Here is a 21,746-nt window from a genome sequence, read left to right on the forward strand (position 1 = left end):
CAGGTGGAGATGGAATCTCCTATCGAGCCATCCGATACCTTGGCGACGACTGTGTTTCCTGTGTGATCCATGTCTTCAATACATCATGGAGAAGTGGTGAAGTGCCGCAGTCTTGGAAAGATGCCATAGTAGTCCCGTTGTTAAAGCGTGGAAAGCATCCATCTGACCTGTCATCATTTCGTCCAGTTAGCCTGACGAGTTGTCTTGGTAAAGTCTTGGAGCGAATGGTCTTGCATAGACTGGAGTGGTGGCTTGAGGGTCATCGTACCTTCCCCGAAGAGATGGCAGGCTTCCGTCGGAATCGTAGGTCCATAAACTCTGTTCTCGATCTCGTCACCACCGTCGAGCAAGCGAGCAGCCAGAAGGAAAATATTCATGGCAGTGTTCCTGGACGTCAAGAGAGCCTACGACACCGTCAGTCATGCCAACGTTCTGCATCTATTGTTGCAAGCAGGCGTTCCCGACAGAATGTTCTTGTGGCTAGGTGACTTTTTGCGCCACAGAACACTCTGTTTGCACAAAAGAAAGAGTCACTTCGAAAGTTGTCTTGACTCAGGGCGTACTACAAGGTAGCGTTTTAAGTCCTATCCTCTTTAACCTTGTAATGGCATGCCTAAAGTCCCGTATCGCCCCTAAAGTCAATATATCTATCTATGCTGATGACGTCTGCATTTGAACTGTTGGGAAATCGAGGCCTGCAATCCGACGCCGTCTTCAGCATTCCCTGGATAACATCTTGCCGTACCTAACGGAGGCAGGCATGGATATATCAACTAAGGAAACAGCAGTCATGGCTTTTACTCGGAAGCATATGCATCGGTATCAGCTCTTCCTTGGCGATACGCCTCTTAGGCAGGTAGCACACCATAGACTCCTGGGTGTCATCCTAGACTCCAAATTGTCCTGGAAGAAACACATCGATCACCTGGACAGAAAGGCACACCGGTGGATTTCCGTCATTCGCCACGTTCCTAGGCCGAAGTGGGGAATGAATGAGAAGTCTCTTCTGGCCATCCACAAAGCCCTAGTCCGAGGGACTCTACTATATAGCCTACCAGTCTTGCACGGAATTTCACAGACGCAAGAACAACGACTGCGGTGTATTCTAGCACGGAGCTTAAGGGTATGTCTTGGCGTCCCGAGAGCTGGAGAAACGCGGATGGTGATAGCAGAAACCCGCGAAATACCCATTGAACTCTTACGGCAGAGGGAGACCATTCGCCATTACTTGCGCCTCAGAGCACACCACCGCCGCCATCCACTAATAGCAAAAGTTTGTCGCCGGAAGCAATGTGACGCATACAACTGTTTCATGGAAGTGAAACCTAAGGTTCCCCCGTTTTCTGCAATGTCAGTGGTGTCCACGACGCCTCCGTGGTCGCTTCCAGTACCATCGATCGCATTGTCAATTCCTGGTCTTAATGTAAAACGAAACCAAGTGCCTACATCAGTTCTGAAACAGCTCGCAGCGGATATGATGCACAGTCGATATTCTGACCACACTGCAGTTTTCACTGACGGATCCTTCAGTCATGAATGTTCATCGTCTGCATTTGTTATTCCAGCTGACGGTGTGTCACATGGATATCGTCTCTCACATCCAACGTCGGCTGAGCTATATGCTATCCTGTTGTTTCTACGTAAGACGTCCTGTGACGATCCGCGGGCCTGGGTCATCTACTCAGATTCAAAGGCTGCTCTTCAATGTATAGCCAACATGGGAATACGTGGACCGCTCGCCCCAGTTGTCACTGATATCCTCCATCAGGTTCAGCGTCTAAGCGACCACGGTCATCATATATCCCTGCAGTGGGTCCCGGGTCACTGTGGTTTGAGCGGAAACGAAGAAGCCGACAGAGCGGCAACGGCTGCCCAACAGTCTCGAACTGTTGTACCAACGGTGTTATCAAGAGGAGACAGGAGATCACTTCTGAATGAGCTCATTCAGCCACTAGCTCGCCAGCAGTGGAGTCGGGACATCACTGACAGGTCTCTCATGTATTCGGTGGATCCTAACTATGTCCTTCTCAGTTCCTGCCCGTTTACCACGCTATTTTACGTCCCTCCTGCACAGGTTTCGTCTCAACGTAGCCTTCACTCCCCAATTCAAGTGCCGAATCGGACACTGTGACAGCTGCCTATGCTCCAACTGTGGCGTCGTAGCGAACATTGAGCACGTCCTAATAGAATGTAAGCTCTACGAAACGGAGAGGCGGCAACTCTGTGCTCAGCTGAGTGGTGCTAGCCGACAGACGTTCAACCTGGCTGCAGTTCTTGGCCCATGTCAGAGCCATGTGCAACACCGTCGAGGCCTTCTGATATTCATGGAGTTCCCCTTGGCTACCGGCTTGCTCCATACGCTGTAGAGTCCTCCCCTGCATCTCAAGGACCATTGGCGCTTCTTTCATGTGCTTCTTCCTTCTGTGTGACGTAGCGTTGCGCAACCAGAGGACGGGAGTTCAAGAGTTGTACTTGCACGTAACTTCATTTTCATAGTTCACATCTCATGTTTCTCGTGTAACGGGGTAGTGTACTGCTCTCAAGCGGTCAATCACCCTAGGCCATAGTCATGATGTATTTGTTGTTGTTGTAAGACATATGGTCCGCGCCTGGCGAGGTATGCACGGGTGCATTCTCCAGCGCAGATTCAAGTTCAGCAAGGGAGAATGGAATGTCTAGGAGAGGTTCGCTCGACGACTCCAGAACTACGGGGATGTCCTTGGATGAGGCTAGTGAGTTGGCGGGGGCTCAGGCGAGGCGGTCGCAGTACTCCTCCGCTATTTGCAGTTCCTGACGCCCGGAGGCAAGCGAAAGCGACCGAAATGGCCTGCGCTGAGTAACGGGCACATGGAGCCCTTTGAGCACCGACCACAGACGAGACAGCGGCGTGCGCGGCGACAGTGAAGTCGCAAAGTTCCGCCAATGGGTACGTGTCAGTTTGACCAGGTGCCTGTGGACAGCCTTCTGCACACGTTGCACCTCAGACGTGTGTTCCGGTAGACGAGTGCGAAGGGCGCGTCGTTCCGCGCGGCGGCGGAGCGCGCGCAGCCTCTCGTACTCCGCATCGACGGTAGTGAACTTTTCCGGTATCCGCGCAACGCTGGTGGAGGACTGCGCGCCACGAACGACTGTTTGACAGAAGTCCCATTCATTAATCGGCTTGCAGTCTGCGAAGTCGGTCTCCAGAGCAGATCTGTAGGACGCCCAGTCAGTACGCTTGACGCACCGTGCAGAGCGCCGCTCCGTTCTGGAGTGCAAAATGTTGATCAGGACAGCCAGGTGATCGCTGCCCATCGTGTCGGCGTCGACTTGTCACCTGGAGATCCGCGCAATGGAGGCCGAGTCCACAGTCAGGTCCAAGCAGGACGAAAGGAGAGTCGACTGCACAAACGTTGGGGAGTCGTCGTTTAGGATATGGAGGTCGCGTTCTTCAAACAGGGCAGCCAAGCGACGTGTGTCTGTGCGCATACTTCCCCAGACGACATTGTGTGCGTTGAGGTCACCACAGAGCAGGTAAGGGGGGCGGGGAAACGCTATCAACTAGCGCCGCTATCTCCTGCACATTGTAAGCAACAGCCGGCGGTACGTACAGTGAGACAGCTTCTTGCGTTCCATTGGAAGACTGTGGTCGTTGGGTGCTGCAGGGGAGGGGAGTGCGTTGCTCTTCTGTCCATGCAGGGTGCCTGCGTGCGATCAATGGAGAGGCCAATGGCTTAGGCTACTTAGAGCCTTGAGCGGAAGGCAAACATGGTTGAGATGGCCCGTTCTAATTGCAGGATCGATTGTGTCTCGGCAGTGGCCGCGGATTCGGGGCAGGCTGCGACAATGGCTTTCAGCGCCGCAAAAAGCAACTGGATTACCACTGCAGCTGTGTCGACGCCTCGTGTCCGGTCCACAGGTGGTCGACGGGTACGGGCTGATGCAGAGGGACCGATTGGGGCAGCAGCGCTTGTGTCGCGTCCGACAAGCGGTAGGGCTGGGTCGGTAAAGGGGGAATGGGGAAGTCAGAACCACCCCACGACACTGGCTGGTCCATTTTTGGGGCAGGTTTAGGGGGGAGACGAGCTTCAGCGTCCTTCGCAAGACGCTTGCGGCTACTTGTCCTCTTGCGCTCGGTCTTGCGGACCCTCTCTTTTGCTTCTTTATAGCTGCTGTTCGAGCGCGAACGCACTTGTGTGATGCGCATTTGCTCTCTGAATCTGGGACAGTCCTTCGACGTAGCCGGGTGGTTACCCCTGCAGTCAATGCAGGTGGGGTCGCTTGCAGGGCATGCTGAGCCTTCATGGGACTTTCCACAGTTCGGGCAGGTCATCTCCCGGGTGCAGCACGCGGCGACGTGCCCATGCCTGGGGCATTTCTCACACTGGTGTACGCGCGGAATGTAGCCTCAGACCGACATGGACAGGAGGTGGAAGCTTACGTGCAACGGGGGTTTCGGACCGAGGAGGGTCAACCAAACAGCCCCAGCAGGTTTCCGTATCCTCCTCGCCGCGAGGAGCGGGGGGCCTGACGCTATGGCTTCTGTGATTTGCTGATCCGACAGAGACGTGTCAATTCCAAGGATGACACCATAGCTGGAGTTGGACGGGCGAGGCTCGTAGGCACGGACTGGAACGACGCTGCAGACCCTGTCGAGTCTCAGGAGGGACGCTTTCGCAGATGCGGTAGTTATGTCGACTGCAATAATATTCTTTGCGTAGTTGGGCCGGATTTCCTTTATCCTGCCTGGGAGTTCAGATGTCAGGAGCTGAGAAAGCTTCACGTGGTTAATCTTAGCGAGGTTCGAAGATCGGTCCAGGGGCGTGAGGAGCACAGTGCAGCCCTCCAGGGGGCCCACTCGCGCACCGCCGCGCAGGTTGACCTTTCGGGCCCGCTTGACGACGTCCTGGAAAGGTCGTTCATCGTCGGAGGACGTTAGCGTCGCAGACAAGTCCGTTTCAAAGCCGTTGAGGACTCGCTGAGGGGATCATCGGCCCCCTCCATGACCAGGAGGGCACTGGTGTGCCTCCCAGCAAGGTGATGCGAAGCGTCTGTGGATCTCACACAAGGGGTTTCCCAAAGAAGACGAGAGATAAGAAAAATAAGGGGTAATGCTGAGAATCAAGTTTACTTGGTTATATTAAATATCCTAATCAGGACGGCGGAGCAGAAGAATTGTGCGTGCGATAAGCGAATCTTTTTGCTGTACAGTCATGTCTCGCTTATGCGGAGTTGAGATATCCGGAAAGCTCGTTATCCGGACTATATCACCGGGAACAAACCTGCTACCATTGGATTTTGCCTAGGTTATCCAGGATTGGTTATCCGTATCCGGACAGCAAGTACGGGGAACGATTTTCCAGGACAAAGGTAATTCTGATTCGCTTATCCGCAGAAGTGTCAACGTCCTCTGTCCCTGGCATGTGCACTACTCACCCTGGCATTCTGTATACTGTGACTCCCCTTTCTTCAGAGGTCACTCCCTTTTGGTGTGTGCGGAAGAGGTGCCCTGTTCCCACAGGGCAATCCACATGTGAACGTCCATGTCTAGGCAGTCCGAAAGCATCGTTTGTTTGTTTGTTTTGTTACACGTTACAATAGGTCCGAGTACAGTATATAGTTCCACAGCTCCACTGTTCGTAGTCCCGTGCCCACAGTTTCCTGTCTCGGGTCACGTGCCCGTTTGCACAGCCGTCATCGTCTTCTGCTCCGCAACACTACTCTTCCTCCTCCCCCGAAGGAGGCGGAGCGACATCCCGAGGGTGTTGGTCGTTGGCAGGGCCTCGGTACGGCGCCAGACGGTCGATGTGAACTACTACAGGTATGGATCGCCCCGGACGTCTGAGTCGGTACACGACGTCATTCAGTCGCTTCATAACAGCGAACGGTCCTTGCCACGGCCGCTGAAACTTCGGCGAAAGTCCGCGTCTACGCACCGGGTTGTACAGTCATACTAGCTGTCCCTCCGAGAACCAACCACCGTTCGCACGAAGGTCATACAGGGTCTTCATGCGCGTAAACGCCTGCCGCATGCGATCCCTAGCGAACTTGTGGACGATGTCGAACCGTGAGCGTAGCGTACGAAGATAGGAGCTGGTGCTGGAGGCAGCTTCTGAGTCAGGCGTCGGACCAAACACGAGGTCACTCGGAAGACGTAACTCTCGACCGGTGAGCAGCATCGCTGGTGTCTCCCGGGTAGCCTCGTGGACTGCTGTTCGGTAGGACAGGAGGAAGAGGGGAATGAGGTCGTCCCAGTTCCTGTGATTATCGGCCACAAACAGGCTCAGGTGTTGAAGTATCGTGCGATTGAACCGCTCGACCATGCCGTCCGACTAGGGATGGAGCGGTGTCGTGCGCGTCTTCGTTATGCCAAGGCAACGACACATGCCTTGAAACACTTCAACTTGAAACATGCCTGCGACTCGAAGTTCCTGCCTTGGTCTGAATGCAGCTGCAGCGGGGCTCCGAAGCGTGAAACCCACTCATTCACTAGCGTTTCCGCCACCATAACAGCTTCTTGATTCGGAAGACGATATGCCTCGGGCCACTTCGTGAAGTAATCCATGATGACCAGGATGTACTTGTTCCCGCGCGTCGTCACAGGCAGTGGTCCTAGGATGTCAAGGGCCACTCTTTCGAAGGATACTCCAGCGGCGCACTCCTGGAGCATACCCCTTGTACGTGTGCGTGGCCCCTTTCGCGAAGCACACAGGTCGCAGAACCGACACCACTCTTCGACGTCCCGCTTGTACTCCACCCAGTAGTACCGCGCTCGGACTTTTGCCAGTGTCTTGTTCACGCCGGAGTGCCCCCCGCAGCGCTGCTGTGAATCATCCTCAGAACGTCCTTTCTAAGGGCTGCTGGAACTATGAGTTGAGGCTCGGCAGTTCGCCCATCTGCGGACTCCCACCTGCGGAAAAGGAGGCCGCCGTGCAGTTCGAGCGATTCCCACAGCGACCAGACTCTCTTTAGCTGCTCAGACTGACGGGACACTTCCTCCCACGGTGGCCGCGCTCCATCGCGCTTCCAAGCGATGACAGGGCCGATGTTTTCGTCGGCTTCCTGCGCCGCCCTCATGGTCTCGCGGTTAGCTTCGGAGTCGACTCCCATTGCGCAGGCCGCTCGCTCAGCAGGTGCGTGCTGAGTGCATTTCCCATCTTTCCCGTCGACACAGGGCAACCTTGACATGGCGTCGGCATTCGTGTGATCCCGACCTCGACGGTGTTCCGCAGTGAAGTCGTACTCTTGCAGTGTCTGCAGCTAGCGCGCCACCTGTCTGCGAAAGGAGAGAAGCCACTGTAACGCTGCATGATCTGTCCTGAGAGTGAAGTGACGCCCGTATAGGTAATCGTGAAAATGCTGTACCGCCTTGACGACTCCCTTGAGCAGCTCCCTCCGTGTAACACAATAGTTTCTCTCAGGCTTACGGAGCGCCCTGCTAAAGCATGCAATTATCCTCTCTTCACCGTCTTGCACTTGCGATAGGAGAGCCCCTATGCCGGTCAGGCTTGCGTCAGTGTCGAGGACAAACGGAGTGTCTGGAAGGGGAAATGCGAGGGCAGGCGGCGACGACAGGCAGGACTTCAGCTGGAGGAACGCCTGTTCGCACGGTGGTGTCCATTTGAAATTCTGTCCCTTGTCCAACACTTGGTAGAGGGGGTCTGCTATCTCTGCGAAATGTGGGACAAAGCGACGGTAATACGAACAGAATCCGATAAATGTTCTGAGGCTGGGTTTGTCCGTTGGAGCAGGCCACGACTGGATGCAGTGAACTTTGGCAGAGTCGGCTTGTACACTAGCTCCTGACACGAAGTGTCCAAGGTATACGGAGGTAGGAGATTTAGAAACTGGCACTTTTTCGGGTTGAGTTTGGGACTCGCCGTACGTAGTCTCTGAAACACCCGGCACAGGCGATCGATGTGTTGGTCGAATGTCCTGCTATGCACAATGATGTCATCGATGTAAACCAGGCATACCTCGGGCGGAAGCCCGGACAAGACAGTTTCCATAAGTCGCTGGAAGGTAGCAGGCGCATTACAAAAGCCGAATGGCATCACTTTAAACTGCCAAAGACCGCGGCCGGTGGTGAACGCAGTCTTTTCCTTGTCCTCGGGAGCAACCTCCACCTGCCAGTACCCGCTGCGCAGGTCTAATGTAGAAAACCATGCGGCTCCGGCAAGCGCATGCAGGGTGTCGTCGATGCGCGGCAGAGGGTACTTCTTCTTGGTGACGTTGTTCAAGCGCCTGTAGTCCACGCAAAACCGTGTGGAACCGTCCTTCTTTTTAACGAGCACTATAGGGGAGGCCCACGGTCTGGACGATGGCTCGATGTCATCTTGATCCCTCATGTCGCTGATGAGTTTGTCGCCTCCTTGAAACTTGCCAGCGGAAGTCGTCTGGGAGCCTGCTTTATAGGGAAAGCTGTCCCGGTGTCTATGTGGTGCAGTGCTGCCGTTGTTCTGCCGAGATCTGCCGCTGAGAACGAGAAGACGTCGCGGAATTCCTGGAAGAGTGCACGTGCCTTCTCCGCCTGGTCCTGCGCCAGCGACGGTTAGGAACCCTCGAACCATCGATGTAGTGCAGTAAACTTGTATTGTGCTCCATGGCAGCAGGAGAAGGCGCATCACCCCCGGCCCTCTCTTCTGTGAACTGTATCTCTACAACTTGGGAACACTGCCCCAGACGTTGTTCACGCTGAAGCACAATCGGTGACGGAGTTGCGTTAAGAACACGAACTGGTACAGCTCCTTCACCATAATGGACGAGACCGCGGGCGACCATCAGCCCAGCACTCGTGGGACCTTCCGCACAAGGCTCGACGACACAGACGTTCGGGGCTTGCCCTGACGACATCCGTCCCGGTATGAGTAATTGCGCGTAAGGCGGCACCGTGACGGTGCGGCGGCACACGACGTAGTAGGGGTCCGCGTCAGGGTCCCTACACGAGCGGAGGACCAGCTGCCGGTCACCGAGGAGGAGGGTGCCATCTCGGAGGTTCAGCACGCAGTTGTACTCCTTCATGAAATCGTAGCCAATATACAATGATCCGTGATGTTGGCTACTAGAATGGCACGCCGAAATTCATGTCCCGCAATGGACAAGCAAACCGTGGCGACCCCTTCCACTGGTACGGTGTCCCCAGCAACCGTGCGTAGATTTTCCTGAGGTGACGACTGCAGCGCCTGGTCTCCTTTCGGGAGACTAGCCAGGAAAGACGAGCTGATGAGGCTTATCGTCGCACCAGTGTCAACTAACATCCTACAGTACTGTCCATTCACTTGTCCATCGACATAGAAACCAGTAGTCGAGGGCGCTTTCTGAATAATCTTGAGAGCTGGGCGACGCCCGGTACGCCCAGCTGATCTTAGTTTCCCGACCCCCCGGTGCCACCACGCCGCCCGCGTCCACGCCTGAAACCAGTGCGTCGGGGGTCAGGCATTGGAGGGGTGGGACAGACGCGTCGCATGTGGCCTCGGCCTCCGCAGTTCCAGCACGTGGGTGGCTGCGCAGCCCGTATGTCGTACCACGGTGTCGGTGAGGTAGTACTGTGGTCTTCCACTCCGTCCAGCACACTTCGAGCTAAGGCCTGGGTCGTTCTGGCTGCCTTCTTGGCCGCGTTCACTTCCAGCGCACGGGTTAGTGGAGCCCGGTCGAGCCCGCTAGTCGAACGCCCTGCTGAACGTCGGGGTCGGCTATAGCGTCAACGAAGTATCCCACGACGACGGTGTCGACGACATCGTGGGCGCAGTCAGCAAACACTATTCGCACTTTCCGCTCAATATCATACGCCAACTCGCTCAGTGATTCCTTTGGCAGCTGGACGCGGCTCCTGAGTTGGACGTGGTAGACGCCCTGCTGATGACGGTCCCCGAAACGATGCTCGAGGGTTGTGATCGAGTGTGAGTAGCTACGCCGCTCGGATGCAGACAGCGCTTGAAGGACAGGGAGCGCGGTGCCTCGTAAAGAAGAGACGAGGTGGCTCGCCCGCTGCTCGCTAGTCCAGCCATTAGCGTCCGCCACGACTTCGAATTGAGCTAGATAGTCGCTCCAGGGCGTTTCCCCGTTAAACGTGTCTGGCTTTGCGGTCCCACCGGTAGAGGCGCCGGCAGGTCCACGTGGCACGCTGACCGGTCTTATGGCGTCCGTGCTCTCCGCCCCGTGCTTCATCGACGTAGGGGCCCGCGTATCACCATCCCCGTGTGGCCGCTCTTGTGGCCGGTCCTGCGGTGGACGCATTATCGAAGCAAATTCGGCTCGCATTTGCTCCATCATTCCGCGCATGTTCTCATGAAGGAGGGTCTGCACCTGCTCCTGTGACGAGCCTCGTAACTTCAGATCGCTGGTCAAGGGGCGCCGGTGGTGGTGATTGCTTTCGTCGGCGAGGGGGCATACTTTGGGTGTCCCGAAGTATCCCACTTCTGACACCAAATGTTACACGTTACAATAGGTCCGAGTACAGTATATAGTTCCACAGCTCCACTGTTCGTAGTCCTGTGCCCACAGTTTCCTGTCTCGGGTCACGTGCCCGTTTGCACAGCCGTCATCGTCTTCGGCTCCGCAGCAGTTTGTAAGGAAAGCATCGTCTTTTGGCCTATGCCAAAGATATTTGCAAAAAAGACAAAAACATGTATGCTGGACCAGCTTTCTGTGACCCTTCTTTGAACAGCAGAATGATGCAGCGTGTGCCGTGACCAAGATTCTGTTACACGCGTGCCTACTAATTTCAAGCAGCTCACTTCGCATGAATTTCTCAAGTAATGATCTTTTACTTGTTTCCCTTTTCTGGAGCTATAATGAAGTTTCCCAAATTTTTCAGGTTTCCCCGGAAGTTTGCTTGGTTCGGTTATCCGGAAATTCGTTATCCGGACGAAAAGGGACGCCTCCCGAGGTGTCCGGATAATCGAGACATGACTGTATTCGCTAAAGTCATAAAGTCGCTAGCCCTGCGCATTGATCTGACGAAAGTATTGCCGAGGCTGGCCTTATTTCGGACGCTGCAAACCATACTGAGGTTTCCTATTACTTGACGCATTCTTGCTCTACTCCAGTTGGTTCTGACTTGAAATTTGGGATAGTAAGAGTGCAAGGATGTGCTTCACGAATGAGGAGAGGGCGTATATGGTTGTTGCGTTGGGAGCGGCTGATGGGAACAAGAGGAGGGCTGCCGAATATATGGAGAGTGACACCCTGGAGACAAAGTGGTGCCTAACACAATAATCAGGGTATACGAAACACTCAGCCAGACCGGAGGCTTCAAGAAGAAGCGGCGCACAGCACCCACCTTAGGTGAGGGCGTAGAGACGGATGTCTTGGCATTCATGGCTGCCAACCCTCACGCCAGCGTCCATGATGCGAGTGCCCAGGGGATAGCATCGAAGTCATCTGTATGGCGAACGCTGAAAAAAGTTGGCATGCACCCCTACCATGTCCAACTGCATCAAAGTTTGGAACCCAGGGACCTCCAAAGTAGGCTGGACTTTGCGAACTGGGTGCTAATACATGTCATCATCTCTCACGACATGTCATCAACTCTCAGTTCTCCATACTTTTCGCGCTAATTAATTTTCAAAACTTTTGGAAACTGAAAGGTGGCGACCGTAAACTTTCGCAAAGGACAAAGTTGGAGTCGGCCACAGATTGGCGGACAGACAACACGTGATACTGAAGTATAACGCAACGCATTTCAGAGAGGTTACTAATTGCCATTCACGTCTTTCCTTTTTTTTTTTTAAGATCAGTAGCTGCCCTATAAATCAGGGTGTCGAACCGAACACTTACCGAAAACAGTACCCGAACCGTTATTTTTGCCGGAACCGAACCCAAACCCACATTTTCGTGACACTGTTGAGCCGGAGCAGAACCGTTGTGAGCAGAACCGAAAAAAATAATAGCGGTAACCGGTTCGCAACAAAATGGTTCAGATATAAAAGTCGTCAGCATAAGAGTTCAAATGCCTCTCAATCCACAAACGAGGACTCATTGGTCTCCATATCATAGTTTTCACAAATTTCACCTAGCAGTCAAAAGAGCACGTATGGTAAGTATACTACTGCTGTTCCCCCGAGACATTTTCTTATCGCGGCACCACCAGTTTATCGCACAGTTGTTATAGTGTTTACTGGCAAGAACGTGATTTGCCCATGCCTGTCCATAGCCTACCTTTCTTTTTTCTTATGTTTTGCCTTTTGTTCGGAACATGTTTTCTTAGGTGCGCGATAAACAGCCCTGGTATGTTGTCGTTTACATTCATTTATTGTGAGCACAGTGTTTTCATAATAATGTCGCCACACATGCGCCTGCCTGCACGGACGTGTGAATTCCACCGTTTTATTATGGCAATAATAAATTGTATTGCTCAGGGGTCAACATGCATAGTTCTATAGTACAGCAGCCCTTCGGCAGAAAGTGAAGGCGGAAGTAAACGCTGTTTTGTTTGACGCGTACGTTCGGTATACGTATTACATAAGAAAGGAAGTCATAAGAATAGGGCTTTGCCGTCAAGGCATTTTGATGTGGGATATCAGCACGTATTTGACCTATTTATTCAGTTCCAGTACTGTGGCATTAAAAGTGCGGGAGGGAATGGGGAGAAAGGGAGGGAAACTCAATCCGTGTGCTAAGACGAAAGAAATGGATCACGCTTTGCGATTGAGGCGCGTATTAAGGGTACCTTAAAGCATCTTAGAAAATGTATTCCCTCGATACTCTTACGTCATAATTTTCGTCACAGTTGCGCTGATAGTTTTTTAGAAAATGAAAAATACGGTCAATGTCTTGCCGCCACCGACTGTGCATTGCTTGTCAAGTACGACGGTATAACATGCGCATAACAATGTGCGTCAGGAGCCAGTCGGGAACAGGGATTATTTGTCAGTAGATGCTTTGGCGCAATTTATCAGCAAATCAAAAATATTTAGCATCATGTGTGGATTATAAGCAACAAGCAATTCAACTACACCGTGAACATAAAGTCCTCGCCGGTAAAGCCACTGGTTATGGGGTTAAATAGGTGAAATATAGGCCCAGTAAACCAGGTATATCCATCTAATGTCCAGAGGATATCCCATCCTGGATGTTAGAATATCCTAGGGAGTTTGCCAGACGGTCTGTTCATATCCCCAGGACATACTAGTACTAGCATTTCTTCCGCATTTGTAGATTCACTGCCAGTCCCTGCAACGTCCCATTAGGGACATATGGAGAAATATGGGAAGTGGATATTAAATTATTGCGAATTTTTGTTTAAAATGTCATATCCATGCAGTATGTATGTTTTCAGGGAAGGTGCTGAAATCCATTTAGATAGTGTATGAGCTGATCTCCACTAATAATTTTAAGAATAGTCCTCTGGGTTGATGAGCTTCGAACAGGTGCTAAAGTCAGGACTAAAAATTTTGCTTCTATCCATTAAATACACAGAACAATTGCGTAATTGTGTAATTTCGAATTAAAATTGAGTGATTTATACATGTATGTAAAACGTCTCTCCGATATTTTCAGCGGACGCCACAAAAAATGAGCACTGTAGAACTAATAGCAATACTTGCACACGTAGGTATATGAACCGGTAGGGAGAGAACACGGGAGCCCCAAGCACTCATGAAATGTAGAAAAGCTGAAATAGCATTGCAAATCTACAATACCATCGTAGAATCTCAATAGTGTTCAAGGTAGAAGCTACGTAGGGAATGCCCGCAAAAAAGCACGTAGAATCAGCATAATACGCTATTTCTATGTCGACGTTTGTTTTTTTTACGTTGATATAACATTAACCAAATGTAGTGAATTTCTGTTTATCCTACGTTGTCTATTGCTGCTGCTTCCTACTATGTTACGTTGAAGATCCCCTTCTATACTGGAGCAAAGGTGCACGTATACTGAAACCTAAATGTGTACAAATGCAATACCACAAATGTGTAACCGTGAATAACTATGAAGAATATAAGGGGTATGTCCCTCTATGTACACATTTATTAAGATCAATTAGTGAGACATGTAAAAAGCGAACTGATAATGGTCACAATAATAATCCCGTGATTGCTATGCCTCTTCGGAATGGTCATCCCTGAAAGATAAAAAATAACAGATAATTCCATCTATTGGGATAGCAGCTCAAAATCTGCCATAAATAGGCATAAATATGTCATATATTGTCATGTGTTAAGTATCAGTTTCGTTTTCATTCTTCCATTGTATGGTCTACACCATCGCCGCCAGGGGGGTCGTTGTCGTGGTGTGAGGTATGGCGACATGTGAGGCGTGTATGTAGCGATGGCTGAATGCTCAGTAAAATCCTTCGTAATCTCATCGTGTACCTGGCATCCGTACCCCTGATCACTCGCAACACCACACTGGCGACGAGGTAAATCCAACTTGACGAAGAAATCATGGCTCACGGCGCCATCACTCCTTTTCGGTATGGTGGAAACTGGTCCGCATGGCATGACCGGTTTGAGTTTTATTGTGAGGCCAACGACGTGACCACCGAGGAGAAGAAGAAAGCCCTTCTCCTGTCATTCCGCATTGAAGAAATATACGGTATTGTTCTCCCGCAATCAGTTCGCCAGGTATCGTATGAAGAGTTGCTGAAGCTTCTCAACGATTGTTTTATTGAAGCGAAACCGTCCGAGCTGGTGGGACGTTCCCAGTTCTACAGAAGAGATCAACATGAAGGGGAGTCGATTGATGACTTCGTATCGGCGCTGAAGGCTTTGGCTAAAGAATGCAACTTCGGTGAAGTCGCGGTGTCGGGTCAGCGTTCTTAGGCAGCCAGTTCCAACGCGACGCGGCTTTCGCAAGTGAAGACAGCGTGACGACAGCAGCACCGGCTACCGCAGCAACTCCGACCTCCGTGACTGTGCTGCAGCCTCAGTCCCCCAGTTTGCCTCTTAACGTGATGTTGCGCGACAGATTCTTGTGTGGACCCAAGGACACTAACCTTCAACAGCGTCTGCTCAGTGAACGTCACCTAACGTTTCGAATTGCGTACGACATGGCAAAGGCAGCCGAAGCAGCGGCAACCCACCAAGTTCAGTTGAGACCACGAGAGCACAGCGGGAAGGTACACGCTACCGCGAAGACAAACACTGACCTTGGATCGGCTCAGAAACCCAGAGGGAACGACGGGAAGCCTACGGACAGCTTTCAGAGGCACGATTGTTACCGCTGCCTGGGGTCTCACACGGATTGTCCATTCAGAACAGCAATTTGCTTTTCATGTGGCAAGCCTGGACACTTGCGGAAAGCCTGTCAAAAGCGCAAACAAAAGGGCGGAAAGACTCATGTGGTACAGGAAGAGCAAAAAGACAGTGATTTGTACAACTTGCACCAAGTACATTCTGTGCATGCTACTGTTCCTAGGTACACTGTAACTCTGCGCGTGGATGACAACCTTGTGCCCTTCGAGGTTGACTCTAGTTGTGCTTACACACTTATAAGTGAAGAAACATACAAAGCTACTTGGATCAAGAAGCCACCCCGGCTCGGGCCAGTTGAGGTAGGCTTGCAAACGTGGTCGCGTGAACCAATGAAGTTAAAAGGTTCGTTTGAAGTCAGAGTCAGGTGGAAGTCAAAGGACTATCTGTTACCTCTTCTGGTGGTGAAGGGTACCGGGTGCAGCTTGTTGGGCCGCAACTGGTTCCAGTCGGTCAACATCAAGATCAGTGGTGTCAACAACGTTCCAGCGGCTACCAGCATAGATGCATTGCTGAGCAAGTTCTCATCAGTGTTTGCGGATCCTTGTGAAGGACATGTCGGGCCACCAGTTGAAATAGAACTTAAGCCAGATGCCGTGCCACAGTTTAGGAAAGCACGCCCGGTTCCTTTTGCCGTGCGCGGGGCAGTAGAGAGTGAACTCGAGAAGTGGGAAAAGCAAGGATTCATCTCGCCTGTTCAACATTCCGACTGGGCTACTCCAGTGGTCATAGTGCGCAAAGAAGACTGTGGAATCCGCTTGTGCGGTGACTGTAAGTCAACAGTTAAGGCATCTTTTCCACTATCCACAGCGAGTGAAGTGCTTGCAAGTCTGCAGGGCGGCAGTGTGTTTTCGACTCTCGATCTGGCTGAGGCGTATCAGCAGTTGTACGTGACGGAACAAACATCAAAGATCCTTACAATCAACACTCTGAAGGGGCTTTACGTCGTCCACAGGCTGCCTTTGGTATTTCGGCTGCTCCAGCCATTTTTCAAAGGTTTATGGAAACCATTCTGGCAGGAATTCCAGGTACGAGTGTGTACCTCGGTGATGTGATTGTTGCAGGGAGAACAGACGATGAGCATAAACAGAGGCTGGAAGCAGTGTTACGACGACTGTGTGATGCCAATCTGAGACTAAAGAAGTCCAAGTGCCATTTTGCTGTGCCGGAGGTTCGCTACCTAGGGCGCGTTTTGATGCCAAATTTACCATACATTTTTGGCAAGTTAACATTCTCTCACGGTCCCAAGATTACTTATCCCTATAAACTACTGTATAGAGATTGGCTTCACGAAAAAAATTTAAGTTGACCTGTGTTCATTGCGACTAAGCAATCGAGAATATCGACTTTGGTAAAAAAATGACACTTTTCACATTGTATTTTCACATACCTAAGTTCGTCGGGGAAGTGAGAGAGGTCCTGACGTCTGTAGGACGGAACCTTTCCTATAACATATTGAAAATCTACACGTGTTCTTTCTTTATTTTTTTGTTCCTTAAACGTGAGAACAACATTTTCGTCACCCTACTCCGCTGCAGGTCGTCTAGGAAGGAAAATAAATGTGTGGAAGGCACTCTCTCTCTCATGACATTTTGAAAGTCTACGTGTGTATTTCTCCTGAAGTGAGAAGAAAAATCGTCAGCGAATTCATATCCCGTAAAGTACCATTAATACCCTTTGATTTGTCTTCTACTGTTTGTTCTACCACGCGTACTAAGAGCCGCCTCTTCGTAGCACCTTCGTCGTCGTTTCTGGTAGCCTGACTCACGGTACACACCATTCGCTGCCCGTTTATTGGACAATCATGATCAAAAGCGTTAAAACGCCAGTGCCGGGGAGCTAAAAAAACAGACACAAACACATTGCACGGAAGAAAACTCTAGAAAACTGAACAGGCCAGCTTTTAACCCTTTTTGATATTGAACAATGTGTGAGGCATGTACAGGCGTCACCGCTCGTTGGACCCTCGAGCTATAAGCGCTCAGTTATCTACTCGGCGTGCGCAGCTCTCTCCCACAAGGTGTGTTCCGGCAATGAAGTGATGCTTGATCGTGCTTCAGTAAGATAACATGCCACTGCAAAGCATCAAGTATGAAACAAAATTAAAATCTCCGTGATAGCATATATCATTTTGAGCACAACGCTCAGAGCAAACGCGGGTGAGCCTAGAGTGTTTGCATATGCCTCAAAAGTATTTCAACGAATATTATTATTATTCTATACGTGCTACGTAGCACTTTTTTTTTTCCGTAAACGACGATTTGAGAGCGTCGGCAGAACAATTTAAAAGGTCGGCAGCTATCCCCCAAAACAAATCTTATCAAAAACCGTGCAGCGGCTACAGTGAACTGCCGAATGGCCAGACGACGTTGACCAAACCGCAAGTGAGCAGATAGTGTAAGAAAAATGACGATAATGGTACCGCACAGAGCGGATGCAAATGCGCTGACCAATTTTTTTCCCGTTTAAGAATAAACGCACCAGCAGATTTTTAATATGTTATAGAAGATGAGGAGTTCTTGAAATGGTCACTTCCCAGACGACTTCAGGTATGTGATAACAGCCATAAACGGCGACTAATCTTTTACGAAGCAGCAACTCTGACTGTTAAGTTAGCAAACTTGGTAGAACAGCAGAAGGCGAAAAGAAGGCAAAGGATAATAATGGTACCTTAGAGGCGGGATGCAAGTGTGCTGGGATACCTTTTTTTCTCGCGTAACAAGAAATACATTTTGAAAATGCTAAAGGAGAGGTCTCTTCTCACAGGCACAAAGACATCGCATCCTAGACGACCTCAGGTAACGAATGAGCTGCAGCGGAATATTGTGAGGAAAAAAAATCCTCTTTCTCGTTTAACGAAGAAAACACCCGCAGATTTTCAATACGTTATTCGCGTTTTGCATTACCTGTAGACATGACAGGCAACGTCCGTTACACGTAATCGCGGTTCGCAGCAGTCACACCGCCGACCAAACGGAGGTTATGCCGCTAACCGCGGTTCTGGGAAACCGAGCTTGGCTACCCCGGCTTCGCGAGGCAAGCGAGGAAATGGACGGTCGCCTTAAGCGCTGCCGTGTGACATTTCCTGCAAATCATCGTGTGCATGCGTTAATTATTGATATTCCCTTTAATTACCATTATGCCCTTTTCTTTGCATGGTATACAGTGCAATCTCGCTTGTGTCACAATCACGGGATCACCGCTAACATGTCGCAGACTGCTGTGTGGTTCAGGAATGAAACAAACCATGGTGTTCACGATACCCGCGGTCTGGTCGGGTGACGGCGGTTAAGACTGCCCGTGTGGCAATGGGAATCCACACGGTAATGTTGCGTCTCCCGTGTGTCACTGGTGCGCATGTTTTTGGGCAACCTTAACGAAACGTCGTATTCTTTCTGCGTCCTTTCCCAAGTGATTTGACGCGCTGATTCAAATGAAGAGTTACAAAACTGACTTCGCATACGTTTTCGCGCTATCCGTTGCGCTTTCTTACGCATAATGGCTACTTAACTTTGAAACAAGCTTGTTCTGTTTTGACTAGAAATGTTTTTGCTTCCTAGCTTCCTACGTGAGCTGCACAGAAGTGTGTTTCAGGAAAAAAAGAAAGGACGTTCATCAGATATGTAGGCAGTACCGCTCCAAGAGCTCTGCCACACACACATAAGCATTGCTGATGTAACAGGTTTGCCGACTTTGAGGCGCTCAATTCATCTCATCCGAGGATGCGTCAAAGTAGGCGGTATTGCATGTGTGGGAAGATGAAAACGCGGAAAGGACAAACTGCTGTCCCCTCGGCGCGCAGAGTCGCATTGTGACACAGAACAAAACTAGTTTGGTTTAGTTTACTGGTCGTTGTCTGTACTGTTCCCTTCATCCATGATTTCAACAGCAAAATCCATGTGGAAATCCATGCGAAAAACAGCGGCTCGATCAATTTCTCAGTAAGCGGGGTCGGCCGTGCGGAGTGGCTAGTCCCAAGTTTGACCGGCATCGATTTGGGAAAAAAACCGGGGGAAGGATCCGTCCTACAAATAGCACGACTTATTTCACTTCCTACAGACGACCTCAGGTATGACACAGTGCTACCTGAAAAGTATCATTTTTTGTCAATTATCGATATTCTCTGTTGCGTAGCTAAACAATGGATCTAAATGAAATTCATATTTTTACGTAAAGCCAGTTTCCATACAGTAGTTTATGAGCATAAATAATCTCGGGATCCCGCGAAAATGCGCCGAAACTTCATCGTACACTTAGCCAAAACGTGCTCCGTTCTTAAGCTCTCATCACGTCGCCAGATTTGTTCTGGTTTCATATACACTACGGGAAGGTAGATCTCCTCTAACACCAGGCCAAGAAAAAGAAACGATGTCTCTGTGTGTCAGGGGGACGACACTTTTTCATGTTTGGCCAAATTCGAGACGTCCCCAGTGCTAAAGAAAAACAAACCCTTGAGGAAAAAATTTATATCCTACATACACACCCCTAAGGGAATGCACACTTTTTTTTCTGCGAAGCCTAAGAGGGTCGAGCTACACCTCTGGTTGATTTAGGCTGGAACGGCCCAGCTGCTATAGGAAGCAAAGTGAGACGGAAATCAAATATTGTTTGCTGGGACTTTTTTCTTCTTTATATGCCAGCATGTGGGCAGTGGCACAAACGTGCTAGAGGACAACAGAGGACGGGGAAGATTTAATCCGCATAATATTCCGCATTAAGGAAGGTAAGAGAGGCGTCACGAACAAAGACACCGCGTCAGATAAAGGCAAAAAATAGTTACCTCAGTCACGCAACCTTTGGTAAACATGATATCGTCCTTGAATGATTCAGATTGCGGAGCTAGCAGTGCATGGTTTTGATTCACGGCTTCTGGATCCCAGCCAACATGACGAGGCTTCATTGCGCTACGAAAGTTTCTTTCATGACGAAGAAATCATTAGAACGTAAGCCAGCTGGTGGCATCATTCTTGAGCTTGAGGAAAGACAAGTCTCTGTGTCTACGTATACTATCTCCTCAAGCTCAAGGATATGACAATAGTATCAATTTCTTTCGTGCCTCTTTTTGTTGTTGTTTTTCTAGACGCTCACAATCGCTTGGCGTCATATCAAAAGTTTAAGCCTCTTTGCGATCTTCGCTAATTAGCAATCAACGACTGCAACATATGATGACGATCATAGGTGGTGTCAAAGATGAGTGACAATTAAGTGAAATCTGTTAAGTATGTAACGGAGTAATTCAGGGGCCTCTCGGGATAGCTGCGTAATACACCCACACTGCACCGTATATAAATGGGACGTAAAATGTGGGGTACTGAGCTTTCAGTGCAACGTTACAGAACCTTCAGGAAACAGAATTTATGCGGCGTCGCTCATCATCTCTCCAAGTGAAGCCACGAATTATCAGCTGCATATTGTGCAATAAGGTATTACACGGTGCAACCGAAATCGGCTTTTCCTAAATTCGAGGAACAGTGCGAAATTCGTTTGAACAAAATCCTCTAACGTTATCTCGTTGATCATCAGAAAAATGTGTGGAAATGCAGTTTACGTGCGTAGATATAGTGCACGATAGACTTCAGTGGCAGTGTTGCATAGCGAAGAATTGCTCGACCATAAAATACGATAGGATATAGGTCTATCACGTTTCACTGTGTGAGTGACTGACTCCCACACAACACATGAAATCCCGGGGACATCCCATATTAATTCCAAGCGTCCGAAATGGATCCCAATGTTCATATCCGAAAATGGACCTCCGTGCGACTCCCCTGGGATATTTATGGAGGGACATCCGTAGCCGTATACCCGCAGAAGGTCCTGTAACGGCTGTTTCACGGATTGCCCCAATCAGCTCTGTGATGGGATGATGTATGGATCATGCATTGCATGAGAGAGAGAAACACGGGACGATGTAGCACTGCACAAATTCGACTTTTATGAACCAACTCACTTTCTGAAACCAAATGAGTAACAATCAGAGACACTACCTTCACGGTTACTTAATACGCAGAGCAATTCCTCATTTGTTTGTCTACACAATCGAATTAAACTTAGGCATCCCACCCTTGATTCCGACTCACAAGCGAACAGTGCTTTCGAAAGTGTAGAAGCTTGCGGGAACACCCATGAGCTGTGTCTGTTGTCTGTTCGGAAGTGAATGCCACTTCATTTCCAAATCTCTTTCTTTTCTTTTTCTTTTTTTTGTGGCCCAATTTCTCGTTACTGTTTTCTGTCATTCTTTTTTGAAACGCCGTGCTTATTTTCCCTTGTGGAAATAAAGCGGGGCAACAGAAAACAAAACCACTGGCGATGGTGCCAGATAAAAAATGGCAGGAAGACGCTTTATATTCTACTACAAAGTTTATACTGACTTCTGAAAAATAAAAAAGTGACACACGCTGCATCCCAGAGAGCTCCTGCTTACGTCCGTATGCCCTGGTTACGTCCGCAAGGTGTTCGCTCGTAGGAAGTTCGAAGCCCGGCCAAGTGGATCTCCGAAGTATACCCGCTGGAGGAATTTCATTATTCTGCGGAGATCCATATCCCCGTGAAAGTATATCCGATGGACACCCG

General features: G+C 50.2%; 1 protein-coding gene across 1 annotated transcript in view; it reads right to left on the reverse strand.

The window, feature by feature from the left end:
* Window positions 1-21,746, reverse strand: part of LOC135374565 (SH2 domain-containing protein 3C-like) — a 286,980-nt gene that overhangs the window by 258,654 nt on the left and 6,580 nt on the right. The window lies entirely within an intron of this gene.

Source organism: Ornithodoros turicata, unplaced genomic scaffold, assembly GCF_037126465.1.
Source record: "Ornithodoros turicata isolate Travis unplaced genomic scaffold, ASM3712646v1 Chromosome78, whole genome shotgun sequence".
NCBI classification, from domain to species: Eukaryota; Metazoa; Arthropoda; class Arachnida; order Ixodida; family Argasidae; genus Ornithodoros; species Ornithodoros turicata.